This window comes from Chrysemys picta, chromosome 1 (assembly GCF_011386835.1).
Source record: "Chrysemys picta bellii isolate R12L10 chromosome 1, ASM1138683v2, whole genome shotgun sequence".
Lineage (NCBI taxonomy): Eukaryota > Metazoa > Chordata > Testudines > Emydidae > Chrysemys > Chrysemys picta.
Genome location: NC_088791.1, coordinates 65146290 through 65162053, shown reverse-complemented (window position 1 = coordinate 65162053; position 15764 = coordinate 65146290).

The window sequence follows — 15764 nt, the reverse complement described above, 5'->3', positions numbered from 1 at the left end:
GCTGTGATCCACCACAACTCCCAGATTCTTGTCAGCAGTGCTGCTGCCATGCCAGTTATCCCCTATTTTCTATTTGAGCATTTGTTTTTTCTTAAGTGTAGCACCTTACATTTGTCTTTGTTGAATTCATTCTGTTGTCTATAGCCCAGTTCTCCAATTTATCGAGATTCTTCTGAATATTAGCTCTATCCTCCAAAGTTAGGCAAACCCCCATAGCTTTGTGTCATCTGCAAATTTGATCAGTATGCTCTCAATACCTATATGCAGGTCATTAATAAAGATGTTAAACAACGCCGGACCCAGTGGAACCCCACTTGAGATCTCCCTCCAATCTGACATAATTTCATTAATAGTTTGTGTTTTTTTAACCAATTATGTATCCACTTAATGGTAGTTCCACCGAGCCCACATTTCTTCAGCTTACTTATCATAATGCATGTGGGACTGTGTCAAAAGCCTTGCTGAAGTCCAGGTATATTATATCCACTGCATTCCTCCTATCCACCAAACTAATTACCCTGTCAAAGAAGGAAATCAAGCAGGTTTGGCATGATTTGTTCTTAGTAAATCCATGCTGGCTACTAGTGATTACCCCTTCATCCTCCGGGTATTCGCAAATTGAATGTTTTATACATTGCTCTAGTAGCTTCCCAGGTATTGAAGTCAGGCTGACTGGTCTATAGTTCCACAGCTCCTCCTTTTCCCCCTTTTTAACGATGGGCACTAGCCCTTCTCAGTCTTCTGGGACCTCTCCTGTCATCCATGACAAATATTATTGCCAGTGGCGCTGAGATTTCTTCAGCTAATTCCTTCAGTACCTTCAAGTGAATATCATCCCCACTGACTTGAATTCATTCAAATTGGTCAGAAGATCTCAGATGTGTTCTTTACTTATCCCAATCTGCATTCCTTCCCCTGTATATTCCATGGTAACTTTGCTAGTTGTCCAGTCACATGTTATTTTTTGTGAGCAGACCGAAGCAAAGCAGGCATTGAGCAGCTCTGCCTTCCTATCATCTTCCATTACCAGCTCACCTTCTCCATTGAGCAGTGGACCACATCATCCCTGATCTTTCTTTTTTGCCTGACATATTTGAAGGACCCCTTCCTGTTGTCTCTAACATTCCTTGCCAGCTATAACTCATTCATTGCCTTGGCTTTCTTGATTTTGTCCCTACATACTGGCACTATCCCCATGTATACTTCCTTGGTGACATGCCCCTACTTCTTTATGCATCCCTTTTTGTTTTTAGATACCTAAAAAGCTCCTTGTGCCTTATGTGGGCCACAGGAGGAGCTGAGGAAAAGCTTCCTTGTGGCCTCTCTGAAATCCCTTATACAGCTGCATAGTATCTGGACAAAATCTGTCCTCAAATTGTTATTCATTGGTACTATCTCTGGTTTGTATTTCTTAATGCAGCAGCTGCAATATTTTAAAGGATAGTGTGAACAATTCTACTGCAGATTTTCAGCAACTAAGATCTGCAAGCATATCTGTTTACTGAATACTAATAATCTCTGTGGGTTAGACAGCTTGACTTTCTAATATCCGTGCTCATCCAGCACTGATAATAGTAACTCCATAGGGAAAAGAGTCATCTCTACTAAATCTAAAAATCCGACTATTTCACCTTCTTTTCCTTATTACAAACTCAATTCCATATTTTAAAAGCCATCATCCATCTCTCAAGATATTTACCATATTCTGCTTTCATCAGCATGGTTTCTGAGCACTTGTGTCAAAGAGTTAGTCTGAAAAATAGAAAAAAAAGATATCAATTTAATTATGATCTAAGAAAGGGGGGAAAACACATTGGTGGTGCATTGGATTGCTGAGGGGAGCGGTAATGGGACGGACAAACTCTCCCCTTGAGATTGCCTTCTGAAATGAATGGCTGTTCAGTGGTTCAGGTGAAGTGAGTTTGATGGTGTGATGGAGTTTACAGACCCTTCTCTGCGACTAACAGAGTGATGGAGCAGTACTGGGCCAAAAAGGCCCTGGCCCTCCTGCAGAGCATGCTCCAAATGGAGGACTAGCTTAAAAGGGGAGTCTGACAAGTAAGCAGGGGGAGAGTGAAGGAGAGGCAGTCTGCAGGAAGGAAGCCAGTTAATGCTTCTGGGACAGAGAAATCCATAGAGGAAGGGCCTGCCTGGATTGTGGGTAAGACCTGGCTGGGTAGCCAAGGACCAGACCCCTTTTTCTCTCCCCTTCTCCCTGACAAGGAGGAATAAATGGACACTGAAAATGGAGCTGAGAAGCCCTGACTAGCTGAATAACTGAAACTGTTTGAGCAACCCTTTACTGAGAGGGAAGCAGAGTGCTGTGACCATGCCCAAAACTGAGGAGAGGACAGGGGAGGTCAGAAGTGGCCCAGGGGAGGCTGGTCTGGTTTATCAGCTAGAGGGAACTGAGACACTCCTCACCCCTTCAGCCTTGGGCACAGACCTGGTAGAGAGGGAAACCCAGGGTCCCCCGACCCTTCCCTCTACCCTTTGTCTGACCAGGACAACCTGGGGATCACGGAGGGATGACAGACCGTAACTTGGCTGCCAGGCCCTCAGATTATTCAGCAAGGCCACACCAGGACTTTGGGGATGATTAAGCCATAGCCTGCCCACTAGGCCTGCTGGTCCCTAAGTATAGCCCATTATAGGTGGTCTCAGCCAACTTCCTGTTAGGTGGTTGTCCCCCTCACAGTTGACACTTGGCACTATCAGTGAAAAGGCCAATAGCTGAACAGGCCAGGAAACTGATCTACTACCATCTCATTCTTAGAGGCAGACTGTTCAGAACAGGGTGAGTCTTCTTGGTCAGTTTTGTGGGGAAGCTTTCCCTGTCAATGGCTGGTTGGGCTGCACCTGTACTGGGGATAAATAGACTTTGTTCTCCAGGGCTGTCAAGCCAGCATTCCTTGTAAGAATTAATTTAGTGACAACAGTTTTTTAAAAAAGAAAAGAAGTCCCATGAGCAAGGAATAGCTTTAAAATAGCAACATTTAAAAAGCAGGAGATTCAAATCTTTTGTATTACAACATCTATAAATTGCTCAAAGTCCAAGTTACATCACACACAGCCACAGCAGGGGAATCCAGTTACAAACAAGGTATTTCCAGAATTGTAATGCACACTTCCATTTTATAGTGCATTTAGGACGTTTCTGGCTAAGAAGATACTATTACTATACAAATAAGAACAAAGACAAGGCTAAACTAAAACAAGGATCTATTTGTAACATTGATGGGCCCAAAGATTTCTTTAGGAGAATTCACAACAAAGCGGAGGCCACATGAGTTGTCCTACTAGTCCTTGGCTTCCAGAAGCAAACATATGAATTCTATAGTGCATAGGGTTACCATATTTTGTGCCTCCAAATGGAGGACACTCCACGGGGCCCCGGCCCCGCCCCCAGCCCCGCCCATGTCCCGCCCCAACTCCGCCCCCTCCCAAAGTCTCCGCCCCCTCCCCTGCTTCCCGCGAACATTTAATTCGCGGGAAGCCTGAAGCAGGTAAGGGGGGGGGAAGGGGGGAGGAGGTGCGGCCCAGGCTGGCCCCCCCGGCCCGCCCAGCACTGCCGGCCGGTGCACCCCCCCGGCCCCGCGACCCCGGACCGGCTCCCGGACCGGCCCCCCGGCTCAGCGCACCCCTGCGGCTCCCGGCCCAGCGCACCCCCCGGCCCGGCGCACCCCCGCGGCCCCCCGGACCGGCACACCCCCCGGCCTGGCGCACCCCCACGCCCCCCCGGCCCGGCGCACCCCCGCGGCTCCGCGACCCCGGACCGGCCCCCCGGCTCAGCGCACCCCCGCGGCCCGGCGCACCCCCCCGGCCCCGCGGCCCCGGACCAGCTCCCGGACCGGCCCCCCGGCTCAGCGCACCCCCGCGGCCCCGCGCACCCCCCCGGCCCCGCGACCCCGGCCCGGCTCCGGGACCGGTCCCCCGGCTCAGTGCGGCTCCGCGGCCCGGCGCACCCCCGCGGCTCCGCAGCCCGGCGCACCCCCGTGGCTCCGCGGCCCGGCGCACCCCCGCGGCTCCGCAACCCCGGACCGGCTCCCGGACCGGCCCACCCCCCCGGCCCGGCGCACCCCCGTGGCCCAGCGCACCCCCATGGCTCCGCGGCCCCGGACCGGCTCCCGGACCGGTCCCGCGGCCCGGCACACCCCCGCGGCCCGGCGGCCCGGCCCCCTGCTCCCCGCCCGGCCCCGCGCCCAGCCCGGCTGGGCACTGCGACCCCGGCCCCGCACCGGCCCCGGCCAAAGAGGCCCCGGCCGAGCCCTCCCTCCCTCCCGATTTTCCCGGACATGCCCGGCTTTTGGGGATTTCCCCCCGGACGGGGATTTGAGCCCCCAAAAGCCGGACATGTCCGGGAAAATCCGGACGTATGGTAACCCTAATAGTGCATTATGGATTTAGGCCAGATTTTTAAAAAATAAATCCATATTTAGGCGCCTAAATAAGGTGCCTGGTTTTTAAGTGCTGAATATCGGCACCTCTCTTTGGAGTCAATGGGTGCAGAAAAATGTTGAAAGTTCAACCACTTATTTAGGAGCCTAAAATGTTAGAAATTTTGTCATTGAGTGTTTAAGTAGGTGTCATCTACATGACATAACCTAATTCAGAGCCACTATGTCTTTCTAAATAAAATGCAATAAGAGCATAAACATGACAACTTGAAAACACTTAAGGGTTACATTTGCTTTCTATAACATAAGGCTGTCCTGAAACAAAGTGCATTTCTGTAATAATTGTGCTGTGACCTTCCTGTGCCCTGGTTGTCCTGGAGATTGTCCATTTCCACAACTGATAAGAACAGAGAAGCAGTGCTCCACTTCATTTACATACAAGAACCTGAGTTTGACCTGGGAATTCTGAGAATAGAGAATTAGAATTTTGCTTAGGAAGTGCTCCTGAAAAAGAAGAGTTCTGCAATCTATGCACAGAAGGAAAAGCAGCAGCTAAGGCTGGGAACTTAAAGACACACCTGGCAGGTACCAAGGCATGTTTATCCAGGTATTTTAACTGGCAGAGGGAAACTATTTTGAGAAAATCTGGAAAGTCCCATTTATTTCAAAATGGACTGTTGCCAGCTCCTATGATTTTCTCATAAGTCTCATAATATTTGTTATTGTTTTGTTAAGTCTGAGCTCCTGGAGTCATGTGATTCCATACCCTGGTAGTTGCAAAGAAAACCTTGAAAACATGAAGCCTAAAGGCTCAACAATCAAGACAAATAAGAAAAACTCATTTCTATAGGTCTCAATTTTAAAGCCAGACTTATAGTTTTTGAACATTTGAGGTTGGCAATACTCCAATCACAGCCCCTATGCAGTCAATGAGTGTAGGTCTGCACAAATTAAACACATAGGATCCTGGCCTTAATGACAACATCACTACATCTGAAAAGAAAAAAGGAACTTTGGTCTTCGGTCTCTGCCAAATTCCAGCCCATGGCTAGGAAAGTTACCTCCAATAGATTTACCTTTAACTGTAGAGAGATGAGGATGTTCCTGTGTGTGTGATATTACTGCATTTCTTCTCTTTTTAGGCTGTCCCCACCTTCCTTCCTGCATCTACACTTTACGCTTTCTCGGGATTATTTCTTTTTGTTTTATATTACTAGTTTTCCTTTATAGATTTTTTTCTGTTTATTTTCCCCTGTCTTGTGTTACGGAAGACAGCACATTAAGGTTTTCCCTTTATCAGCCTCGGTTATTAAAAAACAAAGAAAATTAAAACAAACCACTAAAAACATTGAAGAATCCAATTTTAATATAAAAATACAAATTAAATTATATATACAATTAATAAAACATACAATTTACTCTAAGTGGGGATGGAGCAGTTCGACTTTCATTTTAACTACTACTGCATTGGTACCTGGCCCAATGGAGCTCTTACTAATCCTGCCCTTCCAAAGCAACTAATATTGAGGTAGAAACAGGGGGAAAGGGGTAGGCATACCCAGCACTTCCCAAGCACAATGACAACATCACTCAATGCTAGCATTGCGATGGATCCCTAAGGCCGATGGACAGGCAAAGTGATTCACATGACTGAGCACCTGAAGGATGATAACTAATTTGTATGTTCATAAATGGTGACACCAAAGAACATTTCTTTAGCCACAGAACAAATCCAGGACAGTCAGCAAGAGTGCAGCAGCTGCCTACCAACCCTGCTTTTCAACCCCGTCTGCAGGGATCACTTCTAAGCATAAGAGGCAGTTCAGTCTATCCGTTTAGTCCCTACCTTCTTTATTCAACCTGCCAGTCTGTTCCAATAGCCCTGGCAGCTTTGCGAGGTGGGTGCCTAGGGTGACCAAATAGCAAGTGTGAAAAATTGGGACGGAGGTGGGGGGTAATGGGCGCCTATATAAGAAAAAGCCCCAAATATTGGGACTGTCCCTATAAAATCGGGACATCTGGTCACCCCATGGGTGCCATTAAGTAGGAGTTGGACTGAGACCATCAACTCATTTCACATAGGCCAAGTTACCTTTAGAGTAAAAGGACTTCAATATTCACTAGGAACCATCTTTTACTGTATGACTCTAAATCCCATTACAAGCGCCTAAGCTAGCCAACTCCCCTGATAATGGATATTCTATCATGTATACTTCTCTAGTTTTTAACTTCCATGTTACATGAAGATCTCTATTATACTGGATCAATCAGGATTCCTCAACCCATCCTGCCGTTACCATGTACGTTTTCAGATTAGTATAGACCATAATGAAATGGACACAATAAACAGATTCCCTGCATCATAATTCAATTAGGCCTTTCACGATTATCTCCTATGAGATGGGCTAAAATGATCTGGGCTAAAAGAGGGCACGCACCACGTAATGAGGCTTCCACTTTTCCATGATGTGCATAGTATTGTAAGAGGGAACACAAAGAAAGAAAGTTATGAGATTGAAGGAAGGTCTTTAGACATTTTATTTACAGAAGAAGCTGAAAGATGAGTGACATCAGGCAAAGTGCTACTTCACTAGATGAAAGGCAGACACAGCATATTACAGTAGAACCTCAGAGTCATGGACATCTCGGGAAGGGAGGTTGTTGGTAACTCTAAAATGTTCGTAACTCTGAACAAAGTGCAGTTCGGGCTCTAGATCCGGCAGCTGACACTCCAGGCCAGACTCCAGCAGAAGCTGACCTCCTTCCTCAGGGCTGGCAGCTTCCTTACAGGCAGCTTTTTTCCCTGGGTTGGACTGAGTTTGGAAGCTTGTCCCCCTCCCAGCCGGGGGAAGGGGGGAGAGATGAAAACAGCGCATCCCCCACCCGGCCGGAGGGAAAGAGGGGTGAAACAAGAACAAGAAGCAATGGGTTTAAACTGCAGCAAGGGAGGTCTAGGTTGGACATTAGGAAAAAGTTCCTAACTGTCAGGGTGGTTAAACACTGGAATAAATTGCCTAGGGAGGTTGTGGAATCTCCATCTCTGGAGATATTTAAGAGTAGGTTAGATAAATGTCTATCAGGGATGGTCTAGACAGTATTTGGTCCTGCCATGTGGTCAGGGGACTGGACTCGATGACCTCTCGAGGTCCCTTCCAGTCCTAGAATCTATGAATCTATGAAAGTGGCGCAGATCCCAGCACTGCTCTTGCTCTGCTGGCAGCCCCAGTGTCTTCACTTCCTAGCTGTAAGTGGCTGCATCATGTATGGGGGTGGGGGTGGGGGTGGGGGTGGGGACAGTCAGCCCAGATGCAGTACAGGCACAGGGCAGTATTTGCTCCCCCGCCCCTCCCCCCCCGCCGCTGCTGCCTGATCGGTTACTTCCTGTTTCACAGGATGTCCAGTTGACCAGTCAATCCGTATCTCTGGTGTTCATTATCTTTGAGGTTCTACTGTACTTGGCATCTTTTAATAACACTATTCTCTCGGACAACATGGGTCACCTTGCCAAAGTTAAGTAAGTTTGTTGGCAATAGGTTACACCCCACTCCCAAATTATTCCTCTGAAGCCAGAATCAGTGCTGCCTATGGTTTTACAGCTAACAGATTGCCTTCTGGAAAACTCAGAGTTAAATTTCCCTCAGAGAAGTGTTTACAACAGTTACCAAGGAGATGTACTGCAAAAGATACTAAGTTAATATTTCTCTTGAGAATAAGGAACAGAGCGCTGTAAATAATTGAGCAACAGGACATCACGGTGGCAAATGAAATTCGGTGTACAGAATAATTAATAAAAAGAATCTAGCTCTTATATACTATTTTGTATCTTCTGCAAAGTCCACATGCCAAACTGCTCTAAAAAAGGTATTAGAACTAATAGTTATAGACTACCTTGTTCACTTAAAACAGTGTGTGAATATTTTGCATGAACCCTTAACAAATTTACCTAATTTCAAAAATGAAATGTTGAACAACACTGTGATAAGAATTTTAACATATAGGCTTTCACACAAGGCATCAGGCATATGCAGAATCTGCAGCACAGTTAAATCATTTAATAATCAAATCTCTAATAGGACACCTTATTAGCCCTTCCCTTATGGGAACTGCCGGTTAAGCATTTTAAATATACTATATCATTTTAGATAAATATGTAATAAGAGTGGAGAGTTATTAATGTATCATAAAAAAGGCCATTCCAGCAAGATCCGTTACCTTATTAGGAATATCAGTCTTGACGTTACAGTTATTTATATGATTTTCATTTAGTTCCAATTTTAAATGAAAGTTAAAATATAATTCGATTTAATTCACCCAGAGGGTGAAATGGTTCATTTAACAAAGGGCATTCTGGCTTTATTAAATGATAACAAAGGAAGCTAGGAGTCGCTGGTATTTTACAATACTATTCCAAGTCCCAGGAGATTTAAGTCAAATATGTTACATACATTTAAAGGAGTCAGTTCTAGAACCCCAGTAAATGAAACCATAAATTACACTTTAATACCTGGAAGTGCTGCCTTACTCAAATGGAATTTGTCACTCTCAAGATCAAAACAGAGAAAGTGATACTAAAGGGGCTTTATGGACAGCAATTCACAAGATTGCATCATTATATTATGCTTTAATCTGTCACATTGGCATCACTATTTAAAATAAAGAGCTACACAATGTATTTCACTCAAAGTGAAGTCTAGATATAAATAATTCGCTACACTTTAATCCTCAAATTCAGGGAAAATAATGTCAACTAAACTTGGCAAATACACGTGGAAAAGAAGCATCTACAAAAATTATTGAAACATTGAACACTCAATGTGATTGTCATGGGGCTTGCACATAAAAATCAAAATGAATATTCCTTTTTATCGTGATTCTACAGAAAAGATGTTTTAAAAGGCCTGCTCTCTAAGAACATTAGAAAAGTGAAACTGCTCTCCAGTAATGCACAAATACCATAAACCAGTGATTTGACTGGATAAATCACAAATAAAAGACGGTACCTGACAGCTCTCCATTTAACTACATAGGCAGCGAAAGCAGAGAGCCATGAAGAGTCTATTCTTATAAGTGTTGGGCTTTTGATAAGTGTTCCCTTAACTGGACTCCAGACATAAGTGCTTTACTTCAAAGTCATTTCACTCCAGTCCTTCTGTAGGGACTGAGGTGGCTTGCTAATATTCTTATGCTGAAGCACTGAAAGGTTAAAAGACCTGCAGCATAGGTACACATATATTAGGTATATAACTGATCTATTATATTGTACAGCCAAGTATTGCTGATACATCTATACTATTTTAAACATGAATTTTCATGACCTTTAAAAATAAAGGCTGCTAATATACTTGTACTAATATATGTGGGGCCTAGTTTTTAGAGCTGGCCCCCAATTTTGTGCCTGAACTTCATTGTGGGCAAAAGAAATCTTAATGTAAATTCTAACACTGGAATGTTTAGGGTGAGATTTTCAAAAGCACTCAGCAGCATTGGCCTAACTCTGCTCCCCTGACTTCAAATAACTACCCAGTTGTACCCACAAATCAGATAATTAGATTATGTAATTTGTGTGTACAATTAATTTTGCCCATTTCCTCCCACAACCACATGGAATGTGTAAGGGTATTGTTTCTGACATTCCATAACTTGTTCACCCCAATACATTCATCTTTAATAAGGACAGAATTTCCAAGTGTATAGTTTGTCACATAGAAATGAAGGCAGCTTTGGCCAATGTAAAATCTGTCACTGAAAAATAAAATAAGGGGTGCTTTAATTCAGAATGTTTCCCTCCCTTTTTCTTAGTTGTCCTTTGATACTGTAAGACAGTAAACCTCCTTTAAAACATTGTTACAGTACCTATGGCTGACATCACTATTCTGCTAGATATGTTTCCATGGAAGAGGCATCCACAATTATTTATGTGCATTGAGTATAGTGTTTTAAATGGACTTGATTTTCAAGTGAGAATTGATTTTCAAGGGAAGGGGATTGGTTTGCTGGTTTCACTATGAAAACCTGGACAGAGGCAAGAGTGCAGGTAAACAGTCCTATCACATGTCAAAATATTTGTTTATAACGAGATGGTTTCTCTTTTGGCTCTGGTGATTGTACTAGAACTGGCATGAGAAAAGCTATATTTTGTATCTTTAAAAAAAACCCGAGCTTTCCTTGTGCTTTTTCACACCCCATAATCTTCAACTTGTTTGGTGTTAAATCAATAATCGAAGAGGTTATTAATCCCATGATCAGTCAATATTCTGAGCACTTCTGTCCATCCATCTCAAGGTATCCTTCTATTCACCTTTGGAAGCTGGTACATTACTATTAGCATGTCATTTTTCAATGCAACAGTTAACCTATATTTACAAAATAGTACAGTTCAGTTTGCGGTGGGATCAGAGAATGAAAGACCTCATTCTATATAAATAGGTGCAAGTGGACAAGGTTTGAGTTGCTATAGGAAACATAAAGCTTAGCTCACTGACTTCTGAATTTAAAAGTCTTCTATGTACATCACTGCAGTTAAAATGGGTTTCCTTATCTCCCTCCACTCCAAGCACTGCACAGAGGAGACTTGCCATGCATGCATTTCCCCTGGACTGCACAGAAATGAGGGGTGGAAAGGTATGTAAGTCACCTTCATGGTACTATTGTCCACAGAGGGACACTCCACAGGGGAACAAAAAGCTTCCCTGCATCAAAACAAGAAATTCATAGTGGGTTTTCTGAAGCAAGGGATTATTTCCCCATCCCCCACTAGTTTTTTACTTTCTATTTCAAGCCTGTAATTATATCTATCCAGGTACTTATAAAGTCCTCATCATGATCATATATGAGCGAGTATATTAGTAAGTAAATTTTTCCTGAGAACAAGTGAAAACATGAAATAAAAGACCTCTGTGCTATGGAAGTGTCAGTTTCTGGAAAATAATGATTCCACATCCCCAAGTTTAGACACTCTTAATACCTTAGTAATTGGGGAAAATATCTGGTACTAGAGAGTCTATAGTTAGCAGACAATAAAAAAAACAATCTGGATCAGCATAAAATAAGGGCTGCTATATGCACTGAAGCACACCATCCTTGGGAAGCTATTCTTGGGAATTAAAAGTAGACACAAGTCAGGCTTGTGGGCAGCCAGCATCGCCATAAATCAGTTTCCAGGTATCTAAATCTGGGTACACAAAATTAGAGGCCACTTTTGAACCTATGAACCTTGGTAGAAAATCATGCCCCTGCACATAAGTAACAAGCTTTTATAACAGTTTATTTCTAAGCCAACACTTCTTCACATATGTCAAAAGCACTTGTCCTCAGCAAGGACAAAATTCATGGACTAGTCAGAGCTTTCACATTATGTTAAATGCAAAACCTAAACAAGAAGTGTCAGAACAATTTGTTGTTGCATGGAAAAAATACTTATATGCTAAGAGAACTCAAACAGAACTTCATCAAAAACTTCATCTTTGGCCCAGAAACAAGAAAGAAGAACTTCAGTTTAATTGATATTTTCCCCCAGAAATGCTGAGCATCTGAAAGCGGGGGCCTAGAGTGTTGGCTCAAGAATTTCATTGTAACTGAAAGCTAGAGTCCAAAAGCCTTAACAAAACACTTCATTTTGATTTTTGATTCTCCCTGAAAAGAAACTGACTTGTTCCCAACTGAACATCTTGATTGCCACACATTCTCAATGGAGTTTTTTTTAAAAACATGACTTTTTTTTTCAGATCTAATTTTTATTTCCTGTCTCTCCATTGCCTTTACCCAGTTAATTCCCTTTTCCATTACAGCTAAGTGTCATTTTTTCCCTTTCATTTACTTTTCATTAGCTGATGTTCCACATCCATATAGCCTCTAAAAAACTAGCTTCTCCTTCAGAGTTAGCTTTCAAGCTGCCTTCCACTTCCTTCTGACCCCTACTCTAAAATGCACTTTTATAAATTATGAATATAGTCATCTCCCTGAGGAGTTAGCACTTGTGTCTTCTATACTGTCTGCCTGTCATGGGCTAATTCTGAGTTACATCAGCTGGACAGCAGCTGCTAGTAATCAAAACTTGTCCATTCTTTGCCTTTGGTTTCTGCATCGCCCAACACACGCAAGCTGATATATTTTACAAGTTTTATTCCCTTGCCTGTGCTGAGGTTAAGACTGGATTGACTATTTGTCAATTCAGTCCTGGTATGAAAGGCAAGCAATGAAAATTAGATAGCTTCTTCTGCTGATTGTAAGGGCTTGGATGGACGAATGCACATACCAAAACCAAAATCCCTCCCAGACAAAGACCTTAATAGCTTCATATCTAACCATAACTATGATACTTCATGTCATGTAGACATTAATACATTCTCTTAGCTCAGCTGGGTTTTATTCAAACAGCATTCTAGGCAAGCCAAAATATTGTAGCCTCTTAAGCCCTACAATAAAAATAAAGTAATAGTGGTGTATAAATATATATCTAATACCATTGATAAACCCTGGTTTTCATTTCTTAGGTCACCCATCCCTAGTCCTCTACTCCCCAGTGGCAGGTGTAGCAGAACAGATGATTATGGGAGAAGAAGATTCCATTTGTGGATTTTTGCTTTCTACATTTGTAAATATCCTTCAAGATGTCAGCACAGTTAAGCATTTCTCACAAAAGGCATTATGGTTAAAACTTCTAACACTACTGAACAACAGTGAAATCTAAGCACAGTATAATGCTTTTCATGTTTGATGCCTCTAAATTACATTTCCTTTTATATGTTAGGTTTTTTGTCTGTATGTTTTATCTCCCAAAATTTATAAAAAAAACAAGCTACAAGTAAATCTAAAATTGATTGGAAATACGTTTTTTTTTAAAAACCTCAAAACAAAACATATAATATTTTCATGAAATGTTTCCTCCAATTTTAAACTACTCTGTCCATAACACTTTCCTGTCCCCTCCCTCCACAGATTAACATTTTCTTAGTTAGCATGGAACATTGAAACAATTGTTTGTAGGTAAGGTTTGTTTTTTTTTTCATATTGAAGAGAAATGTGTGGAGAATCCAAACCCACTGTACTTTATTTTAAAATTTACTGTACACCACAACAAAAAAGAAAAATTGTGGGATCTAATTGTGAGAATTCCTTCTTGGTCATCAGTTACCGGGCACATGATTTTGTGAGAAATCTGCATGATTTTAAAATACAAAGTTCTGGGGAATATGGTACTGTTGCTCAATATGCCAAGTATCACACCTTTGGAGATGTGGTTTCAAATTCTGGACGGAGGTCACATATGAAAGCGAGACCTAATTTAGTTCATACGGGACCCAATGGCTCTCATAAACAATAACCTTTTCTTGAGTGGTCGAGCAGTGGGAGTGGGCAGAGCCAAGAGTGCCAGCTTGCATCGCATATTGCATGAATTTAGAAATAAGCCCACACCATGAAGCTCAGCTTAGCGGTTCCCCCTCATAATCATTAAAAACTAAATTTACCAACAATTTTTAAAACACTCCGTATTTTCCACATCTAGTTTATTGTTCGCAGCTACAATTTCTTTGGACTTCTGTAAGAGTATAAATACTGTATTCAGCTGCTGAGTTCAGGGAAGTGGGGTGTAACATGGCCAGCTACAACCATAACAGGGAAAGACTGTGTGGTCTCTCTCCGTAGCAGAGGGATCAAACATTTGTGAATGAAACAAAGCAGGTGCAGGGCCTTAGAAAACCAGATGCAGATTCTCCTTGCAACCCTCCCCCAGCACACATGCTGCTTGGTGTCCTTTTGAAGACAGAGAACCCTTTCTCTTCACCCTGACTTTGTAGGGGGTATGCACGCCTCAGCACAAACTCTGAAAAGTCTATCAAAGTTACAACGCCTGTAGAATTGATCATAAATCTTGTTTTTTAAAAGCCCACAGAGTGAGACATTCACTGAGCTGCAGTCATTGGGCACCAAGCTGTCACACTTGGTCAGTGTCGGGGGGGGAAATAAATGTTGGTCTGAAAAATGTGTGATTTCAAGAAATGTAAAAATGCATTAGCATACCTTGCTGATGACACTGGCTAGATTTGTTTGCTGCAAGCAATTCTCACTGAATATGTGAAGAGTGCTGCTGTTAGTTAATTTCTAATTATGTCATTTCAAATCAAAATATAGCTCCTCAACTATGGAAATGTGGATCACTTTATCTAAAGTACCTCACATGGAAAGAAAATGGAGCACTGCACCAGGACAAGGATAGGGGAGAGAAGGCTGCAAAATCCCATGTGAGGTGAGATTTTTGCTGCACCTCAAAGGTGTGTCTACGCTGCACCAGTGAGCAAATCCACCAGCCTGGGTAGACAACTTGTGCTAGCAGAGCTCACACTAGCATGCTAAAAATAGCACTGTGGACGTTTTGGCACCGTCAAAGATTCAGGCTAGTGTGGGTCTGTGCTCAGGTGTCTAGACCAAGCCTTCATCAGTGCTGAAATGTCTGCACAGATATTTTTAGCACTGCCAACTCAAGTCCATCTAGCTAGGCTGGAAGGCTCCCTCCCAGCTGCAGTGTACACACACCTTAAGTGGCACAGGGCAAGGAGAGGTGGTGCTTAGTAGGCTTTGAGACACTGTTGCTTAATCCTGATTCTGGGATGCTGCTTGGGCCAGCGCAGACCCTGGAATACTTTAGATACTCCTGAAAGGTTAGTTAGGGTTTCCTGACCACAGCAGTTTATGGACAGAAATACTGCCCTAAATCCCAGCAGTCCTATGCATGGCAGCCCCTCTCCAGTCCTGAAATGTCCCTCCCACTCCACTCTGACATGCCCCCTATGCAGGGCCCCAAGCTGATCTGTGTAAGTGGACGCCTGCACTGATAGGAAGCCCCAGAGAGATCAGTGAGGCTCCATGTGGGATGCTGGTCGGGCTCTGCAGGTCCTGTATTGTGTACGTACACACACACACACACACACACACACACACACACACACATGAGCCAATTGTTCCTGTTGGTATCAACAGGTTCTATGCTGGTCAAAGCTGTGCAAATTGATTTCTATAATTATATCTAAAGTTTTGGAGACTGTATGGATTGTTTACAAAAAATTAAATGATTTTATTTTCTGTATTGCAGATGGCCCATTTTATCATGATGCTAAGACACAAATTTAGCTCTTAAAGGCCATTTTGATTTTGAACCTGGTCTTTAAAAGCTCAGCACTGGCTTTGGTTATTGTTTCTTTGGTTAAAAAGTTTATAGACTCCTTTTGTATTCATGGACTCATGCTTAAACTATTAAGGAGTCATTAGTTGCCCAGTGGAAGAAAGCTATTATGGACAAAATCTTTTCCCCAGATGATTAACAAAATTAACATTGAGAAAATATTACCAATGTCTACTGTTGTGAATACT